This window comes from Ixodes scapularis, unplaced genomic scaffold, assembly GCF_016920785.2.
Source record: "Ixodes scapularis isolate PalLabHiFi unplaced genomic scaffold, ASM1692078v2 PGA_scaffold3__209_contigs__length_174095766, whole genome shotgun sequence".
Classification (NCBI taxonomy): Eukaryota; Metazoa; Arthropoda; class Arachnida; order Ixodida; family Ixodidae; genus Ixodes; species Ixodes scapularis.
In genome coordinates this window covers 50,824,966-50,837,387 of record NW_024609868.1, presented here as the reverse complement: position 1 = coordinate 50,837,387, position 12,422 = coordinate 50,824,966, and the positions used below count along the sequence as shown (strand labels likewise).

Below are 12,422 nucleotides of genomic sequence, written 5' to 3'. Positions count from 1 at the left end.
GTCCTTGTTCAATCCGGATAAAAGCTAGGCTTATATGGTTAAAGCACGGATCACTTATACTTAGGGTTCCGCGTTTTCGGTTTCTAATATTTCAAAATTTGGTGTAATTTTTTCGGTGTTTATTTTAAAACTCAATTTTCGGTTTTTTTCGGTGTGCATTTATGCCCAAAAAAGTTTATCGGCTTCTTTCGGTGAATCAAAATAAACACTAACGGACACCGAATCAGACGATCCTTGTAGCTTTGATATTTGAGATCTCTCAAAGAATAACTGCAAAGATACATTCAAAAAGAGATCGACACTTTATTTGGCAAATGTGTGCAACTGAGAAAGAAACCACAAAAAAAAAAGAGGGAAGTACAAACAAGTCAGATATGAAGCCTATGCCCAAAAAACATGGAACTTTACCTTCTGTACATCGGGATTACGTGATCTTATTATAGTACAAACACATGTACTTTCCCAGGTTTTCTTCGTTGAACCGCACTTTTTCTTTTTTTGTTAATATGACCCTGAGCCTCGAGAATGCCTTCTCAACGCTAACACTAGACACTGGCGGGCTGAGGAGATGAAGCGCTGCCTGAGCGAAAATCGGCCAATCAACCAGTTGTCATCGCCAAAAGAGACACGGTGCGACATTTTGAAGCACAACACAACATGCAGAGCTTGCATCCAGTCTTCCTCACAACGAGTTTGAAAACCGGCTCGGACATGGCGAAGTCATGGGGCATTTCGGACTTCTAGTTCCGATCGATGATTGCACACATTAAACCATAACTTCATGATGGCATCCGTGTATCCCATACATTCGGACAGGTTTCGGTCGGCACTATCGTTCCTTTTTTTGCCACGGCTCTGCGGTACGACTGGAAGGTCAAAGTGACCTTTTCCGGTTAAAACTGAATTTTAGAAAATGAATTCGACGTACTTTTATCGGTTTTTATTGGTTTAAGTCGAAAATGGAGAACCTACAAACTGACCTTTTTCGGTTAAAACCAAATTTCTGAAAATGAATTCGGCGTACTTTTATCGGTTTTTATCGGTTTAAACCGAAAACTCTGAACCCTACTTAAACTTCATCTGGATGAGATTACCCAGTATTGGCGCCCATTCTGGGGCCTCCTTGGCAGCAGCATAGATGCTCTTAATCTTGGTGATGATTGCGATGAAATACAGAGTTACAGGTTGAGGGTCCTCACCTCGCCGCCTTAGTGGCTCCGATGCAATAAAAAAAGAAAAACAAATTTTAGTGGCTTTAATGCAAAGCGCCGGCTTACGGATCCCCAGGTGGCGGGCTCAAGTCCCGGCCGAGGTGCACGCCACCTGGCGGAGGCTTATTGCGGAAAAGGCACAGTGCAACCGAGCTTTCGGTTGCACGTCAAGAGAGCCCCAGGGCCCCGTTGCTCGAAGCTAGTTAACTTTAACCGCGGCAGAAAGTTAACCGTTTTTCCCCATACGAGGGGTAATTTTAGGTCACGTAATCGGAAGATCGGGGACGGCGGGTAAACGTGGCGGTGCCCCTCCCAGCGAGCGTCGCTCGCTTTAGAACTGATATGTTGAAGGCGCTGCATTATCGGGCACGTTTGTCTGCGATGAGTTGTGCGGGAGGCTTTCGCTTTGCCTTACCTCAATTAAATCGCAAATTATGAGCAATGATCTCGCCCCATTTTTTATAGCGTCTTTCTATTCCGGCTATTCCTAAGCCCAAAGGGAGGCGGTAATTGTCGACATGGAAACATCTTTAGAATCCTAGTGAATTGACTTGACTCGATCGGCCGGGCATTTTTGGCACGCAAGAGCAGACCGCGAACCAATTTCCACTGGACATGAAGTACGCGATTTTCATTTTACGAATAAGGTTTTATGTACATTCCCTACATGCTGGCCAACCATGTTGCCGGTGTGTCTCCCGGCTTTCACTGCTCACTTCTTCCTCATCGCACGAGCTGCCACCCCACAATGACACACAAAGCTATCGTGCATACAACCCTCGTCAAACTTGGGTAGGTACTTGTACGTAGAGCATAGTAGGGAAGGGCGGGTAACTTTCTTTCGCGGTTAAAGTTAATCAGCTTTGAGCAAACGGACCCAGGTGGTCCTAATGAATCCTCAGTCCTCCACTGGGGCTTGCCCGATTCCTGCCGTTGGTTTGACACGTAAAAACCCCGAATTTGGCTCTCACCTCGGGGATACTTTTGTATGGCATTTCCGAAAAAAGAAGGGGTGCGATACACAACCTTAATCGGCGCTCGAGGGACACAAGCGCAAGCTCTGCGGTACCTTTGGTGGAAAGAGCTTCAGACACCCACTCGCACACAACTTTCAAATCCAACAGCGACATACGGGGAGAGAGAGTGTGTGCCGTCCCTCTTGTTGCAAGCACAAGGGCTCTTATCCGATGCCCAGCGAAGCGGGCCACCAGCGTTTCTACGAGCGTCACATTAGCCAAGAGTCAAAGACGCACGTCCCTGCTCTAAGGGAGAGGTTCCCACCGTTCTCTACTCCTAATCTCTGGCGCGCGAGCGTGCGTGTCACGACGGGGCGTAGCTCCCGACTTTCGCGGCCATTATTTGGAGCATCTCCGGCCTCCCTCCGTAACCGAGCGTGTAAAGGACGGGTCGGTACACTTTCGGTGCGACGCGAGGAGGTTGCCGAGCTTCAGTTTGGCGACACTAAGTAATCTATATCTGCCTCGGGAGTGGCTCGATGGAGAGCCGCACGAGGCTCCTCACCCGATCGCGAATGCTTCGAGCACGCGTGGAATGCGTATACGCGTGCGCGCCCTAGTTTTGGAAGTAATCTGAGGCGACGATCCGGGAGATGGTTCTTCAATCGTACCTATATGTATTTACACGTTCCGACGTGGGGGCGTACGCGGGTGTCATTCTCGAGAACACCTCCGGAAGGACGATCGAAACCTTGTGTTGAGATATCAAGGATTCATTTTCTCAACGTAACACCTTGAAAGGGGTACTCCAGCGAAATCTTGATCGGCAGGGGCAACTGTCCAAGCTATGCGTTGGAGTCTCTAGCCTTCTGTGCAGTACGCATTTCAACTCGCGCGTGCAATTATTTGCGCCTTTGTTTACGATGCCTTGTGTGCTTTCCTTTGCTGTCACGTATCGCGATCAAACGAAACTGGCAGAGCTTACCAACAGTGAAGTTTATGATATACGGTGACCCGCGTGAAACGTGTATGACCGTTTAAATTTGAAACTGTCCTAAATGCTTTCTTCCGTACACTTTTTTTTATCGACCCTCTTCCAAAGCATCACCCCATAATGGCATCCTTTTATCTAAAGGGGAATAGCAACTTCTCCCAGAAAAAAAAAAAAAAAAACCGCTTCATTTGAATACAAACGCTACTCTGAGATAATTAGCACTTATTAACTCCAACGATATGTCCATCTATAAATAGATTCTTTGGCGTACTGATCAATGCGGCATTAATCATGTTATCTTGGCGATATGTAATTTTGGGGTAAACTTTGGCCTGCAAACTCCTTGAATTAACGAGCAAGAGCGATAAAAAACGAGTTTTGTTTCTATTGTTTGTTTTATTTATAATACCGAGGCACCGGATGTGTTTAAAAATATAATCGCCTCCTTCAATTATTGAAATACAGCATTTACTTACTGCTCGCCTATATCTATAGACCAAAATGTAGAAGTATAAAGCATAAATACACAACATTATAATTGTCGATTTGCCACCCTAACTTCTTGCTTTGGGAACCGTTATGAATGCTACTCCTGTCGATATCGTCGACAGACTTTTAAGCGATAAATTCTTTCTTTAAGGGAAAATGTAGCTTCCTTGAAACGTTCGAAGGTTCTATGAACAGCTATCGCGCCAAGAATTTACTCGTATTTACGCTAGCAACAATTCAGACACAATTGGATCACGCGACAATGTCGCCCCAACACCACCAACCGAATGCTTTCTACGAAGCCAGAAATCGTCCCGATCAAAATATCCCTTTCGCTTTACGGCGATGATCGCTAGTTGACAAAGATTAAAACTGAACCTTCGTCTCTCGCTTTAGGCAGGGTAAACCGTCCAGAATGGCTCAGTTTACATGGACGGCGACCGTAGCGTACCCCATCGAGATTTGACTATTTCGTGTCAATCCAGCCACCGATAGCTAGGGAACCGCAAGGCGTGACTTTCCATGTTCACGTTGTTTTCTTCGCGATTCCTTTTGCGGGGTTTTAATGCCGCAGTTTTTTATGGGTTGTGGAGCGATAATGAGATGACTGTGATTCGCCATGCACTTCATATCCTTAGCTGTTAGAGGCTGAACCCTTTTCCACACGGGTGCGGCCATCTTGAAGCGCTGAACTTCCGGTAGGGGGAAAATAAATATCGTTTTGCCTTCGACACGTGACTGGAAGGTGTTGACGTTTTTATCACGGCTGTCAATCCTTGTTTCGCCTCCTCTATATCTTTGCACTTGTTCCAGGTTGTAATATCTTGTTCGTTTTTTGTTTGTTTGTTTTTTATTTTTATTTTTCCGCCTCTCATACCCGACGTGTGAACTGGACGAAGGTAAACGGAAAACTTGTTCCTTGGAGTACGACGCAATTGTTTTCGGAGCGTAAGATCGTGGGAGCATTTTTTTTTTCTGTATTTATCGTTTTTGCGCTTTGATAACGATACGATGATGCATGTGCAAAGGCGTCGGCGGAAAATCGAGTAAAGTTATTGAGGTTTTCGGAGGAATCTACGAAACCTTTCTATTACCGAGGTTTTGTGCCTCCAAGGGTTCGGTACCTTAGGTGATAAATGATAAAACAACCCCCCCCCCCCCCCTCTTTTTTTTTTTTTTTTTTCTTTTTTAGCTTATGTAGTGCTTTGACCCGGAGACATGTCCCGGAAGGGATGGGAATCGTCGCATCCGGTAAAAACGGTCGTCGAGCCCGTTTTGCCCCTCTGAGGTCACGCTCGGAGATTAGCACCAGAAAAAAAAAGAAAAGTCTCTAAAAAAAAAAAGAAAAAAGGGCCCCTATCTGATCTTACAGCAACCGACTGAGTATTCTTAGCGCGAACTTCAACTATGTTCCCGCGGGGGTTGACTTTGCTGCGGACCTCTTTAATCGTCTTCCCCCGTCGTAACCCCAGGCCTGGAGGTAGCCGTGCTTGGGTGTCGTGGTACGGTCTATCAATTTCGATTTATCTGTTTGGATTTTCGGACTCCGCTAAATTTAGCACAACGTTTGCCCCGAGCGCCTCGCCAGCCGACAGACGCCGACCTTCGTTTTATTGACTGATTTGAATAAGAAATCGGGTGATTCCTTTGTGCTCCCATAGCAGCCGCTAAAAGCAGGAGCGGTGGCCGGGTGTTTTAACGCACTGTAGCGAAAGGTCGCGCTGCAGAATCCAGGTATCCTGGGCTAAATCCCCACTCGTGCACGCTTCGATATAAAGGAGCATCGTATACCGGTGTGCGGTCGTGTATCACTGCTGCGTGGTGCTCCTTAAAGACCCTAGGCTAACAGTGGCACGCTGCACTGGATAAATTTCCGCTCTACGGTGGAGCCACAAGACGTCCATGGGACCTGACAAAGCTCCCGCTCTCTGAAGGTTCACACGACAAAACTACCTCTTTATAAGCCAAGGGATGGTGTCAAGCGTTCAAAATGTGAAGCTGTCCAGTCAGGGCTTCGCGCCAGTTTACCGATACCGTAAACCTAGTAGCGAGTTTAGGTTGTGTGTATATTCGTTTGTGCGAACGCCTAGTAAAACTAGCACTCACTTGAAACGTTTTCGCGCTTTTTTACTCTCTTTGTGATTCGCTTTTCGGTACTCGTATGGCGCCTTCTCATTGGCCGTGGAGTGACAATTGAATGATCGGGACTCATCGCGTCCTGCATTTCCTAAACTGATATTGACATTAAGCAGCATCGAAAATCCTGTTTGTAAATAACACACCGTTTATGATTATAATGGAGCTTACGTTATCACATTAAAAACAGTGGCAGCTCCCGCAAGACCGTTTATCTAACTGTGATGGCCTTTTTATATAAAAAAAGAAAAGCTATTACAGCCAGTAGAGACGCTTTACACACGCGTCAGATAACAGCCGCCATTGCTGACCTTCTCTTGTCTTACCCAGATTTCGAGCCATGTGAAACTGTCGTTGACGAGCTTCAACAAAGACCAGGGAGGACATGGTAGAATCGAAACGGTAGAACCTTAAGAGCAATAACCTGCCCTGCTACGGTCATAATGATGTGAAGTAAACGTAAGAAGAGGAAACCAAAATTGAAGGTCGGTTAGGGCGGCGCCCATGCACAGCTGTTTCAAAGCGTCTATGTTTGTTAGTTTTTTTAAATCTCTGGAACCACAGTTCAGGCACAAGTTATAACAGAACGTGACTAAGAACGGCACTTTAATTGATGTTTCCAAATTTTCAGAACGCATACCAGTTCCAAGATAGCTGTCATAATAGTGTCTATGACCAAAAGTCGTTGAATCGCCGCTTCATGGACAGTTACTCATCTGAAGAATAATTAAAAAAAGAAACACGCTAATGCACGTGTTTTATGTGTTTAGAAAGTAGTGCCAAATTAATCTAAGGTTCCTTAGTTTAGGTTCGGTTTCGGATCGCTTCATTGGAGATACGTGCACTTCATCTTATATAGGACGATGAAGCTAAATGTCTCTTGAGCGAAACGTCGCCTTTGAACTTTTCGACGTTTCCACGAGATGCCTACCAGCTTCGACTGCCTTTGCGATTGTCTGCATGAATAATGAGACGACGCAGCACCGGTCATTGACGCATACACGTGGGCCTTCATTACGTCCTTGTCTCGTTCGCGTTATTTAATTAGTTTTCAGTACGAACCAACGGACAAGTTTAAAAAAACCCAGAGCGTGGCGTATATAATGATCATGGTTCGTCCTTCGTGATTGGTTCCTTGGCGTTTTTATCTGCAACGTCATTGGCTGCGGAGCGATAATGAGATGCACGGGCCGCCTCGTCACGCCCCGCATTTCTTAAGCTCTCGTCGACCATAGCCGAATTACCGACACTTATTGCTGTATCGTGTGCCTATTACTTTTTCGCCCTTGTCTCGCTAGCACTATTTAGTTCGTTCTCTACGTAAAACAACTAGTCCAATCAAGAGTTTTGCCACAGGAAGTCGTGCTGCTCTTATATCATACAAAAGACACGGTGTTCGCAGTATAGACACGACGACAGTGTTTCATCTGCGTACACACGCCGTAAGCACCTTCGAAGCCTGTCTTAACATGTCAGCAGACAGTAATAGTTTTAGGAAACCATTTTTGCACATCCGATACGATACCATCGGCCCTCCGGTACGAACTGCGCATGCGCCACCGCAGAAGACTCGCACATGCGCAGTTCGTACCGGAGTGCCCATCATACCTTATCGGGTGTGCAAAAACGGCTCCCTAAAACTCTCTAGTGTCCTGTATGACGGATATGACAGGGCTGCCGTATACGATGAAGAAGCACGCCCGAGACAGCGTCCGCAGTCTGTTTTTTGTGGGATGTATCAGCTGTGTGCATGCCAGCATGTTCACGCTCGCGCGGTGTTCCCAAAAAGAAGGGAATGCGAGAAACGACTCACCTTGGCATGAACCGAGCCTGCCTGGCGCCGTTATCCACAGTGGTTCTCGAAGCGGCAGTGCGCCGCGCACCGCAGAGCACAAGCGGAACCCGTGTGACCGGGCCGATCTCTCTCCGGCCGAGCCAGCCGGCCAAGAACGTCGGCGGCAAGAAGATCGAGTCTCTGGAGCACGGGGGCTGCCTCGCTGCGCACTCGGCGGACGCTGCTGCCGTTGTCCGACAACAAGGCCTCGTTCCAGTTCTCCGTACGGCGGCCGGGGGCGAGGGGGGCCCCGATCCGCCTCGCACTTCGTCGGGATCCTCCGGAACCGCTCGTTTTTTCGGCGGGAAGAGGAGTCTCAGGAGGAGGAACCTATGACGTAGCGAGGGCGTCACTTCCGTCCGTCTGTGTGCCCTGAGCCGCGACAACGGTGCTTCCAAAAAAGCTGAGCAAAGGAAAAAAAATAGGGGGGGGGGGGGGGGGGGGGGGTTAAGACAGAGGTATCCGATGAATGCAGAAAATTCTGGGAGGTAGGAAACAAACATATTCAGCTTGAATCTTGGTTAGTCGTTGAACAGGTTAGGGCAAAGGGCACTTTTATACATTCAGAGGGTTATTTGCACGCAAGCACAGGCAGGTCTCAAAAGTTGGAGGAACTGTTGTAAGACCCACAGGCCTGGGTGCATTGGTTGAAAGCCCGCTCAAAGCGGTAACTTTTCCTTCATCCCTGTAACTCACCAACGCGGTCCAATTCGTCGAGTGCTAGCTTTACTTCAGTGCTCGTGCAGACTTGGCATTTTTGAGATGAGGGACAGCTCCATTGCTTTGAAAGGTGCCCTGCGGAGGTTTTTGAGATCGCATAAATATTGAAATAACTCACCCTGTGGACTCTAAGCATCCTAGAAATTCATAAATCATAACGATGCGCGGCCGATTTCTCTAAGTAATCAAAGATCGAACACACCGACGTACTCTCCGGCGATGGGAAGGTCATTGTTCCGGCAGCCAGGACGACATGGGACCCAATGAGCACGCGACATTTCGTCGAGATCGCAAACGCTCTTATTACAAAATCTGTATGCTTTTTTTAGATGATAAAAGCAAGTAAGAGTAGCCGAAAATTTTAATTTTTTTTTTTCGCGGAGAGGGAACGTAATACTGCGATAATCATCAAAAAACAACGCACTCAGTTTTTCTGCTCTTTTTTTTTCCCCGCAGGAGTGATCTGCCCGTTCGTCAGCTCTCGAGCGCGCGCTCTCTGGTTTGAATCGTAGTCCCGCGGCTCTATGGGCAACGACCCGCGCGCATTCGAGATATCACTCTGTGGTTCCGCCGGTCGGAGGTGCGAGGATCCTTCGCTTGCTATTGGTTGACATTGATCCTGGTTTCAGAACATGCTCCTCTCATCGCCGGAAATGACGTCGGTGTGTTACGATCTTTGATTGCTCTTATAGCGGCGCAGCTCCTTAGGGCCTTGTCCGTCCGGCGTCCGTGCTCACGTCGATTGCCATCCCATCTCTCTTCTTAAAAAAAGAAAAAAAATGTTTGCGCAGTCGACAGGATTCGAACCTGTGCGGGGAAACCCCAATGGATTTCTAGTCCGTCGCCTTAACCACACTCTAAAAAAATCCCGTGCGTCTACTTTCCCGCACAGCACTCCGAGAGCCAATCACCGCAACTTACGGAGGCAGCTCAGCGAATGACGATGCCCAAACATATGTTTAGACCAAACAACGCAGTCTGAGTTGTGACATTAAGCTATGTAAAACCTCACGCTTGCATTGCTTAATGTCACTACTCAGACTGCGTTTTTTTTTTTTTTTTTTGTCTAAACATATGTTTCGACATCGTCATTCGCTGAGCTGCCTCCGTAAGTTACGATGATTGGCTCTCCAAGTGCTGTGCGAGAGAGTAGACTCACGGGCTTTTTTTAGAGTGTGCACTTGGCCACGACTGCGGGACGAGTAGGGGGCTCTGAGATGTGGTAGTAACTCAAGAGCTGGGGATGTCATGGATGAAACGTTGCATGTAGCCGCTCAACGCCTATACAGGAGAGGGCGCTGCGGTCAAATGCGTATATAATCGCGTTAAACTTTGCATGCATTGGCTCAACGTTTATAGACGAGAGGGCGCTGCGGTCAAATGCTCAAATGCGTATATAATTACGTTCCATACCACACATTCCATACCAACGGAACCCGGAACTCAGCACTACCTATGAGCAATAAAAAAAAAAATCAGCACCATTAGCACTACCTATGAACAAAATCAGTATCATCAGCACCACCAGAACTTCGCCCCAATCAACATCATTCACCACCTGGAGATGCGGACATTTTTTTAATGGCAAAATCGACCGCGTATCGTCATTATTTAAGGATTTCTAGGATGCTCATAACCGGCAGAGTGAGTTATCGCCATACTTAGGCTACAGAGGTTTAAAGGGGTAGTGTAACGAACGCGCTAGAAGACGGCCGCATGGCGGCGCGCTTGTGCGTGCAACACCGCTTTCGCCGCGGCGGATTCGCGGCAGCCGACGCTGTTGCGAGCGTTGTCGTTTTATGTGTGTGCTTTTCAACAGCAGATTACGGTGTACTGTTGATTGCCTGTGATCTTGAGGGGAAGCCATGATCACGAACGTTACTCTAACAGATGTTTGAATCTGATATCGGTGCTATCTAAGCAAGTTAAAGGGGTACCGAAATGGAATGACGTGGTCGCGAGCTCTCTACCTTTTGCTGCAAAATGGACCAGCGAGAAGCACAATGCCTATCGCGCTCCCGACGCCGATGGCTCCTGCGCGGCCAAGGGTACTGTAGTTGCGAGCGTTGCCGCTTAGTGGCATCAACGCGTGACAGTCTCGCCTAGTAGTAATATCTGAGGACTGTACGTCCTATGGCCATACATAGCTGGCATTTTATATGCCACGAGCGTCCTGTTTTTTTTTTTGTTTTTTTTTCACCGTGTTAGTTTCACACCGCAGAAGTAGGAACTCGAGTGAATCAGTAAGTATAAATAACAATCAGTACCCAGCAATGGCGACACCTGAAAAGCCTGGTTCAGACAGTTGCGTTTGACTGCGTTGCGGCTGCGAGAAACCAGGACATTCCTGCTGCTTCTATCGCGTGACAAGATGATTCCTTGAATTGGATTCCACGCTTCATACGAAGCACAGATGTGACGGTGACTCGTTTTCGGTTCTCGACGCAACGCAGTCAAACGCACTCAAACGCAAGTGTGTTAGCCGGCTTTAAGCTATGTATAAAAGGAATCACCTGGGTGTCATATATGAGCGCGTTATTCACAGTGAATCCGAGGGGGGGTTATGGTTTGCTTAACAGAGGTCCTCGCACGCTCAAATTAAGCTCCTACCTAACGTCTGCACAAAACGGCGATCTTGAGGGTGTGGAATGCACGTTGCGGAAGCAATGTGGAAGTTAACATATACAACGTAGTAGACCCGTTAGCGTTTTCCGCCAAGTCCCATTCAGGACTAAGTAACTCCACGAGAGAGCCATATACTGCCACGAACTGGCGCTGCTTCTAAGAGGCCGATGACGTGGCGGCATTCGAACAGAGCTTCACAGACCGTCATCAGGGTCAATCTTGAAATCGGACCCCTCACTAACAGAGATGAAAGCGAGGAACAGAAATAACTCTCGTACACTAATAAATAAAGTTATCCTTTTTGCATGCAACCAACAATAGAGAATTGATAAACAAAATACATTTCCTAATCACATATTTTAAAGTAGTCATCTACATTTGCCCATGAAGCCAGTGAGAAACCTTCCACGTTTAATGTTTTTTTAATAAACCCTTTCAAAAGTTTTTAATATCTACTTTTGTTTTTCACTATCAAAAGTTTTTAATATCCATTTTTGTTTTTCACTAGTTTCTGCATGAGTATTATGACCCAACAACGGAGCGAGCAAGCCAGAAGGCACACGCAAAGCAGCAGAGAATGGAATAAAAAAATTACATGTAAAGATGCTTTCGCTTATGTATGGGTGATCAACTTATAAAATATTTTGTCACGTCGCATGTGTCATTTGAATCAAACCAATTTTGAATAGTCCGCGAAAATGAAATAATTAGATATCTATCACGCGAGCATGGACATAACAAAAGGAGCAGCAACCATTCTGGCATTTCCAACTTCGCAGTGTGGCAACCGCTATCGAGGGAAAATTAAAGCAGACGAACAACTGCACCGCGCGGAAACCCGACTCGCACGATCTCACCAGGGCGCGCGTTTGGAATTTCGTTTTTTTCAGTGGTGCTTAGGCCGAAGAACTCCACCGACTATACATATTTCCCACGTTTACAAATTCGCAGCCCAGCGTGCGATCTCCGCAGCCTAGCACGGTCGTGTTTTGTGACACCGGAAAGCGAGAGGAGCGCACAAATTCTGAAGCTGGCACCTGCAGCCAGAAGCCCTTTCGTGGTACGGTACCTCGGACGCTTGGCCTCCACCCCGCTCTCGTTCCTCTCCGTCGTACTTTGCCTGCACGTGCACGCTCGAGGCTCGCGAGACGCGCAAGCGTTATTGAAAGTATACGAACCTCGCGCGGGAAGCGGCACAACTGAAAAACATTTCTGCCGTTCTTAATCATGCCAGCGACTATTCACCCTTTCGACCTATACGATGTACCGTAGCAAGGGGTCTTCGGCATTCTTCGGCCTTCGGCGTTCTTCGGTATTCTTCGGCATGCCTCGGCATTCCTCGGCGTTTATTCATCATTTTTCCCGGCTATCCGTGTCTATAACTACACTCTAGAAAAACTGGAGCGTCTACGTTCCCACAAAGCACTTGAGAGAGGTAATGACTGCAATCTACAGAG

General features: G+C 47.3%; 1 protein-coding gene across 1 annotated transcript in view; it reads right to left on the bottom strand.

Annotated features, from left to right (window-relative positions):
* The window catches only part of LOC8053221 (leucine-rich repeat extensin-like protein 1), a 93,837-nt gene extending 86,033 nt beyond the window's left edge, over nucleotides 1–7,804 (bottom strand). The window contains exon 1 of the mRNA XM_029979527.3: nucleotides 7,600–7,804. The gene's annotated coding sequence lies outside the window, so the exon portion shown is untranslated. The remainder of the gene's footprint in view (nucleotides 1–7,599) is intronic.
* Between the last annotated feature and the right edge of the window lie 4,618 nt (nucleotides 7,805–12,422).